Source organism: Pan paniscus, chromosome 3 (genome assembly GCF_029289425.2).
Source record: "Pan paniscus chromosome 3, NHGRI_mPanPan1-v2.0_pri, whole genome shotgun sequence".
Taxonomy (NCBI): domain Eukaryota; kingdom Metazoa; phylum Chordata; class Mammalia; order Primates; family Hominidae; genus Pan; species Pan paniscus.
The window spans coordinates 52,371,198-52,385,244 of NC_073252.2; positions in this window are offsets into that span (position 1 = coordinate 52,371,198).

Below are 14,047 nucleotides of genomic sequence, written 5' to 3' on the forward strand. Positions count from 1 at the left end.
GCATATCTTAAGTTGGTTTCTTTGGGTGTAGTCTTTATATAGTAACTACTAACTTTCTTTTTATTAAAGGAAGTACCTTGTCTTATTTCTTAGTAAACACCCTATTTAAGTGTAATTCACCTACTTCACATAAAACTGCATAAATTATAAGTATAGAGCTCAATGAACAACCTTGGATCAAAAGATAGAACATTGATAGCACCCATTCTCCCACTGTTATATACACCCCCTCCCCAAGGGGAATTGTTATCCTGGCACCAGGCACCATCTTGTAGTGCTGCCTACTTTTGAACTTCATATAAATGGAATCATACATTATGTATTTTTCTTGCTTCTGGCTCCTTTTCCTTAATATTATATTTGTGAAATTCACCCATGTTGCATATGGCAGGAGTTTATTTCTTTTCTTTGCTATAAAGTATTCCTTTGTGGGAATGCTACAATGTATGTAGCCATTCTACTACATTTCTACTATTTATTTCCAGTTCTGGGCTATTATGAAAAATGTCATTATGAATACTGTTGTACCATTTGGGGGGTGCATATATACTCATTTTTGTTGAGTATATGCCTAGAAGTGTAATTGTTGGGTCATATGTTTCTCAAAAGAAGACATACAAATGGCCAACAGGATACAGTTGATCCTTAACAATCCTGGTTTGAACTATGCAGTTCTACTTATATGTGAATTTTGTGGGTTCCACAGGGCTGACTGTGGGACTTGAGTATGCTCACATTTTGGTATTAAAGGAGGTCCTGGAACCAATAGCCTGAGTATATCTGGGAATGACTGTTCATGAAAAAGTGCTCAACATTACTAATTATTAGAGAAATACAAATTAAAACCACAATAAGATGATCTCACTTCTGCTAGGATGGCTATCATCAAAAACATGAAAGATAAGTATTGTCAAGGACTTGGAGAAAGGGAACCCTTGTACCCTGTTCTTGGGAATGTAAATTAGTACAGCCATTTTGGAAAAAAGTATGGAGGTTCCTAAAAAATTTAAAAACAAAATTACCATATAATCCAGCAATCCCACTTCTGAGTATTTGCTCCAAAAGTTTGAAATCAGTTTGTCAAAGAGACATCTGCACTCTCATGTTCATTGCAGTACTATTTACAATAGCCAAGTTTGGAATCAACCTAAACGTCTACCAACAAATGAATGAATAAAGAAAACATGGTAGGCTGGGCATGGCAGCTCATTCCTGTAATCAGCAGTTTGGGAGGCCAAGGTGGGGGAATCACTTGAAGCCAGGTGTTTGAGACCAGACTGGGCAACAGAGCGAGACCCAGTCTATGTAAAATATAAAATACAAAAAATTAGCTCAGCATCATGGCATGCCTCTGAAGTCCCAGCTACTCAGGAAGCCAAGGCAAGAGAATTGCTTGAGCCCAGCAGTTTGAGGCTGCAGTGAGCTATAATCATGCCACTGCACTCCAGTCTGGGCAAGAGTGAGACCTTATCTCAGAAAAAAATAGAAAAGAAACTGTCGCCTGTATACACAATGGAATAATATTCAGTCTTAAAAAAGAAAAGAAATGCTGTGATTTGTGACAACATGAATGTAATTGGAGGCCATTATTCTAAGTGAAATAATTCAGGCACAGAAAGACATATACTGCATGATCTTAGTTATAGGTAGAATCTAAAATAATTGAACTAATAGAAGCAGAGAGTAGAATATGATAATATGGTTCTGTGGTACAAAGGCTGGGGCATGGGGAGAATGGGGAGATGTTGGTCAAAGGGTACAAAATCTCAGACAAGAGGAATTACTTTTTGAAGATCTATTGCACAGCATGATGGATATAGTTACAGTATTTTACATTTTGAAATTGCTAAGAGTAAATTTGAAATGTTCTCACCACAAAAAATATTAAGAATTTGAGATGATAAATATTTAACTATATTAATTATTCTACATTGTTTTGCATCATTTTGTGTCCCATTGGTTATATTATACAAATTACATACATTTATACAATTATAAATTGTCAATTTACAATTAGAAAAAAGAATTGCTGAGTCATAGAGTAGGCCTATGTTCAACTTTAATCGATCCTACAAAACAGACACTATGCATCTGGATTGTACCATCTGGATTGCTCCAGGTCTATTTCCCACACGCATTTCACCTGTAATTTCTCAGGTCTCCTTTCTGGAGGCCTGCTAGTTTCAGGCATCTCACATGCGGGGGAATGGGCCACTGCATAGTTGGCTAATACACCATGTGGCCATTGAGGGCAGCATCATGAAATAGTTCTCTCTTCTGATTTCTCTACAGAGAAGGGGTAAGCCAAAGAAGTGGGGCGTGGTGAGCAAGATAGGTACTGGTAAATAAGAATGTGTCTGGAGACTAGTATCTCCTTTCCTAGTGGGATATACTTGCTGCCACTGGGCTTGATGATTCGCTTTTACCTGAGGAGGGGAAATATCAGGAAAGTGGTCTGAGACAGTGTGTGGCAATGCCAGGCCAGGTAGGAAATGTGTGTTTCCAAATAGGTACAGAAGATGGATCTAGCCTATGCTCATACATACACTCCAGAATTGGAACCACAGAGCATAGTTGAGATTTGGGGTCATAGGTTTGCTGTTCCAGTGTGGAGAAAAAGGGTATGCACATCAGAGGAATATAGTACGAGGAACCAAGCTGGAAGATGTGGCTGAGTCTCTCAAGAGACTGCCAAATCCTAGGGAAGCTACTTGGGATAAATACCTCATTAATGAGCCGGTTAGGGCACTGGCTCCACACACCATGTCTATTACTGTGTCTATCATGGCTTCATCAGTGACGATTACCACGAGAAAGGGAACATCAGCATTGCCTGGACTGTCCCATAACCAGACAACCTCTTTTCTCACCCTTCTGAGTTGGAATTAGGAGGACGAAAACTGCAGGAAAGGAGGGTGTGGTGTGAAAGAGCCACCACACTCCATTTGTACTCCCCTAAGCTAAGTCTAATTGCATGGGAGGAAAGGGGAGCCTTGATCAAGTGATTCAAGTTTTAAAATAAACAGAACTGAGTCTTAACACAGACATTATGTTTTAATAACTGGGAAAGGGACAGCAAGTTATAGACTAGGACTGAGATCGCATTAGGGATCCTGCTATCCAGTGAGATGGAGGATTAACAGAGCAGAGTTGAAAACATTTACTGGAAAAATAAAATAGCTCTATGTTTATTCCCAAGTTGTTGAGACTGCTCAGTCAAATCGGTTACATAATCTGACATAAATTCACTCAATTAATGTAATCCTGCACCAAGAGGACAGACCCTTTATCTATTTTGTCTCCTACTATATTCCCAGTGTTCAGCATAAGGCCTGGGACATGACAAATGTTAGTTCCATATTTATTAAATGGGTAGCATGAATGATCTGTTTTTCTTGTTACCACATTTTTGTGTTCTAACTAAAAAATTGCACACACTCCTAATGATAAACTCTCCCTGAAGGCAATCATCTGCGAAAGCATATTAACGTATTATTCAATTTGCAACATCTTTTGAAACAGCTAGCTTTCAAATCAAAGAAGTAATTGAAGCAAGTTAGAGATTTTACTTTCAAATTCGAAACCAGTATTAATTGACTTATAACTTTGTTACCCACACTGAGGAAAAAAAATGAACAGAAAAATGTGGTTAGCATATTAAGCAGGCACTTTATATGTCTACAAGCTTGTCTTCAAATGGGTTCACTTTGCAACTGGGACCAGATTGGGTTATTGAGTTGACTATTGCTACTCAGGGTTTGAAGTTTTGTGGTATTTTCATTATGTTGAGAAAGATTTTTTTCCGAGAAAATCCAAGTGTTAGAAGCATTAAATAACAGTGAGTTCAGCCAGTGCCACAATGCGCAGGCAATACAGTGGGCCAGGATGAAGCTATTATCTGTTCCAGTTCAGTGTGTCCCAGGGTTTCACACTCAACTGTGAAACCCTGGGGAGAGGGATACTATTTGGGGCCTTTACTTACTAAGAGAAATGTAATGTACTAAAAGAAACTTATCCTAAAATGATCTTACTTATAAGTTACTTCCATGGCATGGACTCAAGGATATTATTACAAGGTGAATAACAAGTCATTTATCATCATTTTCTTTAATAAAATATTAAGAGCCTGCACTAGAGCAACAAGCAATATTCTTATTTTTTATAAACTTTTAGTTTTAGGACAATGTTAGTACATATAGTTCCCATATACCCCATAACCAGTTTCCCTATTATAAATATGTTATATTAGTATGATATATTCATTAATGAACCAAAATTGACACATTATTATTAGCTGAAATCCATAATGTATTCAGATTTCGTTTTTTTTTTTTTAAAAAAAAACCTAAGCCATGTTTTTCTGGTCCAGGATCCCATTCATGACACCACATTATATGTAGTTGTCTTATCTGCTTAGGCTCCTTTTGGCTGTGACAATTTATTAAACTTTGTTTTCGATCTTTACAGTTTTGAGGAATAGGGTTAGGCATGTTTAGAATGTGCGTCATTTGGGGTTTTTCTCATGATTATCCTGGCATTATGGGTTTTTGGAAGGAAGATCACAGAAGAAAAGGGCAGTTTTCATCGCATCACATCATGGGTACATACTCTGAACATTATTTACCACTATTGATATTGACCTTGACCACCTGCCTCAAATAGATCTTATCAGATTTTTTCCGTGTAAAGTTACCCTTTTCCTCCTTTTCCATACTGGAAGAAAGTCAGATTCACCCATTTTGGGGAGGAACTCAAATTACTCTGAAATTCCAGTTTTGTTTTAATTTTATTCCGGCATTACTTTCTGCACCAGTCATACAGAGGTATGCACACATGCACAAGTGTTCACACACAAACTCTTTCTTTCTCTCTCATCTCTACTCAGAAATACCAAAAAAGGTCTACACAGAGAGATCTCAAATTCGAAACACAGGCTACCAACAAGCTCTCCCCATACAAAAAGTTTATCAGTAACTATAGGTTGAAACCATAGATCAATACAGGAATTTTTCCCCACTCAAGTACATTCAAAGATGAAAAAGATGAAACTCAGAGGTGAAATAAGTTGCTGGTGCTTGTTTTCAAAAAACATGGAGATAATGATTGTAAAATATGGATTCCTCATACCTATTCTTTCTTTGTCAAGGAATAAAGAACTCGCAATTACCAAGCTGGGCCTCTGAAATGGTTGGCGTTTTTTTGTTTTTGTTTTGTTTTTTTCCTGGAAATTCCAGGGATTTGAACTGTTGGCCTCCACTTCCACTTGGAAGCTGGGTTTAGCTCCCAGTGAGGCTCAGGAAGAGAGAAACATAATTTCCTTTCACGCTAACTCTTTAAAGGCGGAGACGCACTTATAATTCCTCCTTTCCTTTTTATTGTTAGCAATTATGCAGAATCAATAAAATAGTATTAACAACAACAAAGAGCAAAATTCCCTCCTCCCCACAACATGAATAGTTGTTTGTCTTCACTGAAATTTCATGTAGCCTCATTTCCCAAATTCCGACTTAGCAGACTTTCTTAGACTGTTTTTAGGAACCTAGTCTGTATCCAATTTCAGATCAAACTCCTTATATTACTTATATAACTAGCAGCGGTGCTAATGCAAATCTGTTGAGTATCCTCTATTTTTTCTCTGGGAATGGGTTATTCTATTCTTGGTCTCTAATTTCCTGGGTAAGGAAGAAATTCCTTTTGGGGTTTCACCCCTTAGATTTGAGATACCTAAAGTGACTTTGAATCATATCCTTCATGCCTCCTGGAAATCTTAGGAGGACTTGCTACCACACATCCTTTGTTCTGCCCTGATATTTGGTTAATAAAAAATGAACTAGAAAGAGAATGGCTTGGGATAATTGGGAAAATAAATTTTATCTGGCATTCTAAAAGATAAATGGACTCGGGATTCATAAATTCTGTATGAGATGGCACTGAAGAAAAAAAAATAAGGTTCCTTATTCTGATACAGGAAGAATTGAGGAGAGTATAGACCAGCACTGTCCAACAGAAATATAATGTGAGCCATATATGTAATTTTAAATTTTCTAGTAGCCACATGAAAAAGAGGAAACAGGTGAAACTAATTTTCAAATATATAGGTTAATATATTGAAAATATTATTTTGACAGGTAATCAATATAAAAATATTAATGAAATATTTTATTTTTCTCTAAGTCTTTGAAATTCAGTGCATATTTTACATTTAAAGCATATCTTAATTTGGATACTAAATTTTTAATGATTAAGATGAAGAAGCAGTCAAAGGAAAACAAAAAAGTTGTGTTTAGCAGAAAGTGTTTTATTCTGCTTAAGTTTTTACATTTAAATGAACTAGAATTAAGTAAAATTTTAAAAATTTACTTCCTTAGTTAACACTAGACATTTTGCAAGTTCTTAATAGCTACATGTAGCTGGTGGCTACTGTAATAGATTGTACAAGTATAGATTAAGATGTAGAGCACTTTTAAGTTGGAGAGTTTATTAAAGTGGTCTTTACCATCTCTGCAAAACAGAGGTTAAGAGTACTGGTTGAAAGTTACAGAAAAATAATTAGAGGTTTGATTGGATATGAAAAGCTTTCGATTGGCCAAAGTTGGCTAAGAAGTCAATGCTGGATGAATAAAGCCTGCTGAGGGTTAACTGTACAGTCAAACAACTTACTATGATTGTGAGATTACCCTGGTACCTCCTGGCAGTCCAGGAGCAGAAAAAGTCCCACATATCTAGATTTTCTGATTGTTGGGAAGCCTGGAGAAGGTCAGTAGGTAAGTGAATCTAGGAAAAAGGCATGGCCAAGCTGAGCTGTGGTCCAGGGTGTGAGGAAATGACTGAAATTAAAACAGTTAACTAATCAGGTGAACAGGAGGGTATGAGAGTAAGGAGGAGCTCCAGGTTGGTGAGAACTTTTGGAGTGCTGGACGGGAGAGTTTGGTTGGAGAGAGGATTTTCATTACCTGATACTCTAACAGAATGTTAAAAGGGGCTCTTCCAGTTGAAACAAAAAGTGCCAAGTACCCTCGCCTTCACTGCCTAAACTCCTCCAAGTGACTCTAGAGCAAGCAAGCTAAAGAGGCCCATGGACCCAATTCAGTTATCATTTGTTTTAGTAATTAAACTTTTATTGGACCACAGCTGAGCTTATTCATTTGTTTTCTCGCTAATTGCTTTCATACTACAATGGCAGAATTGAGTAGTTGCAGCAGAGACTATATGGACCACAAAGACTAAAATCTTTACCATCTGCCTCTTTATACAAAAAGTTTACTGAGCCCTGGTTTAGCCAAGCTTTACACTATCTATGAAGGATTTGTAAAGAGGGTGGTTCCAATCCAATTCTCCCACGAATTCATCATCAGCTTAAGAGGAGGCTAAGAATAAATGATTTCTCAGACACAGTAAGGATTCCTTTGGAGAATTAGTGTAGTTCATCTCTGTGGGGGAATGTAGGGAGATGTGTTCCCCCATCCCCAAACTGAAGACAAGTGAGGAAGACTTGAAAAGAATCACTTTGAGTTTATATTGCATGCTTTTCTGAAATTTGGATGACACAAGGACTGGTTCCTGAAAAAAATAAAGCCTCTTTAGCGGTGGCTGGTTAGAGTAGGGAAAGAGGGCCACAGTGGCAGTGACATGGACCTGATGTAGTAACTGTTCTCCTCCTCCTTGCCTTCCTTCCTCTCCTCATTCTTCACAGCTTTATTGGGATATAACTTATGTACCATGATATTCACCCTTTGAAAGTGCATACCTCAGTGGATTTTAGTAGACTCAGAGTTGTGTGGCTATCATCATTATCTAATTGTAGAGCTTTCCATCTCCCCCAAAGAGACCCTGTATCCATTAGTCATTTCCTACTTCTTTCACTAATCAGCCCTCTGTAACCACTAATCTTCTTTTTTTTATTATTGGTTAGAAACTTTATTTTTTATTTTATTTTATTTTATTATTATTATACTTTAAGTTTTAGGGTACATGTGCACAATGTGCAGGTTAGTTACATATGTATACATGTGCCATGCTGGTGTGCTGCACCCATTAACTCATCATTTAGCATTAGGTATATCTCCTAATGCTATCCCTCCCCCCTCCCCCCACCCCACAACAGTCCCCAGAGTGTGATGTTCCCCTTCCTGTGTCCATGTGTTCTCATTGTTCAATTCCCACCTATGATTGAGAACATGCGGTGTTTGGTTTTTTTGTCCTTGTGATAGTTTACTGAGAATGATGATTTCCAGTTTCATCCATGTCCCTAACAAAGGACATGAACTCATCATTTTTATGGCTGCATAGTATTCCATGGTATATATGTGCCACATTTTCTTAATCCAGTCTATCATTGATGGACATTTGGGTTGGTTCCAAGTCTTTGCTATTGTGAATAGTGCCACAATAAACATACGTGTGCGTGTGTCTTTATAGCAGCATGATTTATAGTCCTTTGGGTATATACCCAGTAATGGGATGGCTGGGTCAAATGGTATTTCTAGTTCTAGATCCCTGAGGAATCGCCACACTGACTTTGACAATGGTTGAACTAGTTTATAGTCCCACCAACAGTGTAAAAGTGTTCCTATTTCTCCACATCCTCTCCAGCACCTGTTGTTTCCTGACTTTTTAATGACTGTCATTCTAACTGGTGTGAGATGGTATCTCATTGTGGTTTTGATTTGCATTTCTCTGATGGCCAGTGATGGTGAGCATTTTTTCATGTGTTTTTTGGCTGCATAAATGTCTTCTTTTGGGAAGTGTCTGTTCATGTCCTTCGTCCACTTTTTGATGGGGTTGTTGTTTTTTTCTTGTAAATTTGTTTGAGTTCATTGTAGATTCTGGATATTAGCCCTTTGTCAGATGAGTAGGTTGCAAAAATTTTCTTATACACCAATAACAGACAAACAGAGAGCCAAATCATGAGTGAACTCCCATTCACAACTGCTTCAAAGAGAATAAAATACCTAGGAATCCAACTTACAAGGGACGTGAAGGACCTCTTCAAGGAGAACTACAAACCACTGCTCAATGAAATAAAAGAGGATACAAAGAAATGGAAGAACATTCCATGCTCATGGGTAGGAAGAATCAATATCGTGAAAATGGCCATACTGCCCAAGGTAATTTATAGATTCAATGCCATCCCCATCAAGCTACCAATGACTTTCTTCACAAATTGGAAAAAACTACTTTAACGTTCATATGGAACCAAAAAAGAGCCTGCATCGCCAAGTTAATCCTAAGCCAAAAGAACAAAGCTGGAGGCATCACGCTACCTGACTTCAAACTATACTACAAGGCTACAGTAACCAAAACAGCATAGTACTGGTACCAAAACAGAGATATAGATCAATGGAACAGAACAGAGCGCTCAGAAAGAACGCTGCATATCTACAACTATCTGATCTTTGACAAACCTGAGAAAAACAAGCAATGGGGAAAGGATTCCCTATTTAATAAATGGTGCTGGAAAAACTGGCTAGCCATATGTAGAAAGCTGAAACTGGAACCCTTCCTTACACCTTATACAAAAATTAATTCAAGATGGATTAAAGACTTAAACGTTAGACCTAAAACCATAAAAACCCTAGAAGAAAACCTAGGCATTACCATTCAGGACATAGGCGTGGGCAAGGACTTCATGTCTAAAACACCAAAAGCAATGGCAACAAAAGCCAAAATTGACAAATGGGATCTAATTAAACTAAGGAGCTTCTGCACAGCAAAAGAAACTACCATCAGAGTGAACAGGCAACCTACAAAATGGGAGAAAATTTTCACTAATCTACTTTCTATCTCAACAAATTTGCCTATTCTGAGCATTTCATATAAATGGAATTAGAAAATATATTGCCTTTTTTGATCTGGCTTCTTTCAGATAGCATAATGTTTCCAAAGTTTGTACATGTTATGAATCAGTGTCTCTACTTTTTGTAGTTGAATAACATTCCATTGTATCGGATATACAATTGTATGGCTATACCACATTTTGTTTACCCAGCTAGGGGACATTTGAGTTGTTTCTACTTTCTGACTACTATAAATAATGCTGCTATGAACATATGTGTCACAAATTGTTGTTTGAACATCTGTTTCATTTCTCTTGGGCATATACCTGGGAGTGAAATTGCTGGGGATGAATGAAACATAGTCATATCTAACTCTATCTTTATCCTTTTGAGGAACTGCCAGATGGTTTCCAAAGCTACCATACTATTACACACTTCCACCAACAATGGGAATGCAGCTAAGTTCTAAGTTCTCCATATCTTTGCCAACACTTGTTACTGCCTTTTTTAAATGATAGCCATCCTAGTGGATATAAAGTGGTATCTGTGTTTTTGATTTGCATTACCCCAGTGATATTTATGTTGAACATCTTTTCATGTGCTTATTGGCCATTTGTATATATTCTTTGGAGAAACTTATTCAAATCCCTTTGTCTGTTTTTAAATTGGGTTATCTTTTTATTGTTGTGTTATAGTAGCTGTTCTTTAGTTGTCTTAAAGGGACTTTGCAAAACAGGCCTGCTGGGAAGGGTGAGGAGGTCAGACAGAGACCACCAGATGCCAGGGACTGAGATCTGTGTCATTCATAGCCATCAGGAGAAGACATCACAAAAGGAATGTTGACAGAACCCCTACAAACCCACAGAAGAACTAAAGAGAAGAAAAGCCAGAATTTGGGCATCCAACAGAGAGATTTCACTGGCACTAGTGTTATGAGACTTCTACTTTTCTGTGAATCTTCTCCTTTCACGCCCTTCACCTTCCCTGGGGGCCAGAATGAGTGGCTAATTAGCCAGTAACAGGAGGGGGAGGTAGGGAGAAGTAGCCCAAACTGTGGGGGAAGCGAATGCTTGAATGGACTGAGATAGTGAAGTTTTGATTTAATGTAAGTGAACTGTTTACAAAACCAAAGCTAAATACTTATTAACACCTGAGAGTAATTAGAAAAACCATGAGAACTGCCTGAAATTTCATTCATGGATGGGGAAGACTGAACAAGCTCAATGGTGTCAAAGGCAGTTGTATGAAACTAAACATTAAGCCAGTTTATAGTGTCACTCCTACTCACTCCACTTTGTTTGATTGATCATTACAAGATCTTAGACCTATTCAACACTCAATATAGGATAAGCATTCAATATGCTCAACATAAATATCATTGGGGGTAAGGCAAATCAAAACACAAACATACTGCTTTATATTGAGTGTTGAATAGATCTGAGATCTTGTACGGCATGACTGTGTGTGTGTGTGTGTGTGTGTGTGTGTGTGTGTGTGTGTGTGTGTGTGTGTGTTGGGAAGGCATCCAGGGGAAGTGGATTAGAAAGTCAGAGAAGAGGGAAGGTCTGAAGTTGGGACGACAGGATGTTAGATGGATGGCCAGCTTTGATATTGTGCTCCAACAACAGGGTGGAAGGGAATGTGATAGAAATGAAAACAGCAAGCTTGACACTTAGGAGGGTGAGGAATGGCCCTGGAGGCTAATGGATGGCAACTGTAGAAATGTCGAGAGAATTCTGTATGGGCAGAGAAAATGGGATTCTTGATAAGACGTATTGGAACTAAGGTCTGGAAGCTTCAGTGAAAAGTATGCCAACCACATCTCTTGGCTTGGTTTTAGGTTGGGAGAAGGGAAATCCACTAATGGAGAGATTTGAGAAGAAAGAAGAAGTATGTAGCAGTTAATGGAGTTTGGAAAGAAATCTTGAAAGAAGCCAGCAAGCAGTGTTGATAAGAAGAAGCAATGATAAAAGTTCAGGGGTGTGGATAAAGCCGAGAGGATAGCAAGGGTGGAGTCTGGAGAGGTCCACACAGAGGGGTCAATAATTTTAAAGATGAAGGAGATGGGGAAGACAAGGGAAGGGGGAACAATGGTACTGTTGACAGAACTACTTTGTCCTAAAATTTCTATTGTAAACTTGATGTGTTGGTATCAACCTGACCATATGAATGCAACCCCATTAAGTTGTAAACCCCAAATACCAATGCTAGGAACAACTTGGGGGTTCTCTGACCAGTGGCCTTTTTTTTTTATTGTGAAATTCTTCAATTTGAAAGGGGGCTTTCCAGTGGAAATAATAGACTGTAAATTGTTTACTTGGCAAAATGCCATTATACTTAGCTAAGGACCTTCATACATAAGGATATAACAGAGTTTACCTGCCAAGTGCTTTTGGAATGAGATGGTAGGGAAATTTTTCCTGACTTGAAAAGCAAAGAAAAGTTCTAAAAAATACTGTGTTTTGCATTTAAGAAAAACACAGCCATGAAAGAGTAGGAGCAAAAATGTTGGTCAACTAATGAATAAACTGGGTGAAAATCAAGCAAAAGACTAGTTGACATAGTTTTGAGTCGTTAGTCAATGATATATCCTTAAAATTGGAACAAACAAAAAAGTTTTCAGGGCTGCTTTGCTTGGATTTATTTTCCCCATTTTCCTTTCGGGGAATAATTAGTGCTAAAAAAGGAAAGAGAAAAAAGGGCACAGGGTGATAATTAAAGCATAAAAATACTTAGATGTCATGTTATCAAATCCAAATATAAGGGAAGTTTATAAAAGTCTGCTTCTGCTGTGTTTTTCCAATCAAGTGGCAATTATTGGATCTTGATTTTGCATCTAGCACTGTACCATGTGTCATGGCATTATTCAGGAAAGGTATACGCATGATTCTTACCCTGTGGAGGATACATGCTCTTAGGAAAACAAGACTAACCACATGAAGTGTCACAAAGGGAGAAAAATACAAGAGGTTTTAGAATAAACTACTTAGTTGGATTTACTCATGCATATGGACAGAAATGACACAGATACATTCATGAATAAAACAATTGCTGTAATATTATAAAGAATGCATCTTGCAAGATGCTGTTTCAGAAAAACTGCAAAAAATATTGTCCTTGACCATATCTGTTAAGTCCCCATTCTAACTCAAAGCTAGGCAATCCATCAGGATATTTCCTAGAGTTTGCTCCATGGAATATTAGTATCCTGAGATGCCCCAAGTAAAAGGATTTTGTGGTCAAATTTGAGAAGTGTAGCATATTGTTAGAGCAGGTAGCTAGGCACACATGAGCAAAGCAGAAGAGGGCCCCCATCAGGAATGTCAGGCGACCATCAGGTGACGGTCAGGCGGTTGTTAACAGTCTCTCTAAAATAATAATTGGTTGCAGCCAGCTCCAGGGGTAAGGCAGTCGCCCAATAGATAGAAAACACCTGAAGGTGGTGATTAGCAGCTTCATAATCAGATCTCAGGAGTTGGGCGAGCAGGGTCGAGCAGGTTCAAGCATGCGCACTAAGAGGCAAAATGGCGGAGTTTAACCAGTATACGTCCTTCCTCTAGGAATGCCCCGCTGGTAAGGGAAGAATGCCTCAAGTGAGCATGTGCACAGCTTCAGTAAACACACTGTGCATGCGGCCCCTCCCAAGTGCTGGCAGGCCACTGCACATGCAGACAACCCTCCCCAAGGGAAAAATCAAGGGAGGAGAAACGGAAACCTGGAAACCATTCCAATGTATAAAAAACCCCAAGTCAAGGGCTGAACAGGGCACATGGATCTCTCAAGTTGCCCACTTGGTCTTCTTCCAAGTGTACTTTATTTCCTTTCGTTCCTGTTCTAAAACTTAATAAACATTGACTCCTGTTCTAAAACTTGCCTCAGTCTCTCCCTCTGCCTTAAACCAACTTCTGCCCCTCGGTCAAATTCTTTCCTCCAAGGAGGCAAGGATCCAATTGCTGCAGCCCATACAGATTTGCCACTGGTGACAATACCATGTCTCTTTCTTGAGGAATCATAGCACACATTTGCATATTAAAGGCTCCAAGAAATCCTGCAGAGAACTCATGTTAAAACTGTACAATCCTGCATATCCCAAACTTATTTGACTATAGAACACCCTTATAATTGCTAACCCTACTTTGACAAATGCTATGTTAAAGGATACACATGAGATACTCAGGACTCAATGAGTAAGAAAAGCAGAGAGAATAAAACTAATTTGCACCTGGACGGAGGATTTATTTACCCATGTTCTGAATAAAAGCCAAGGCCTA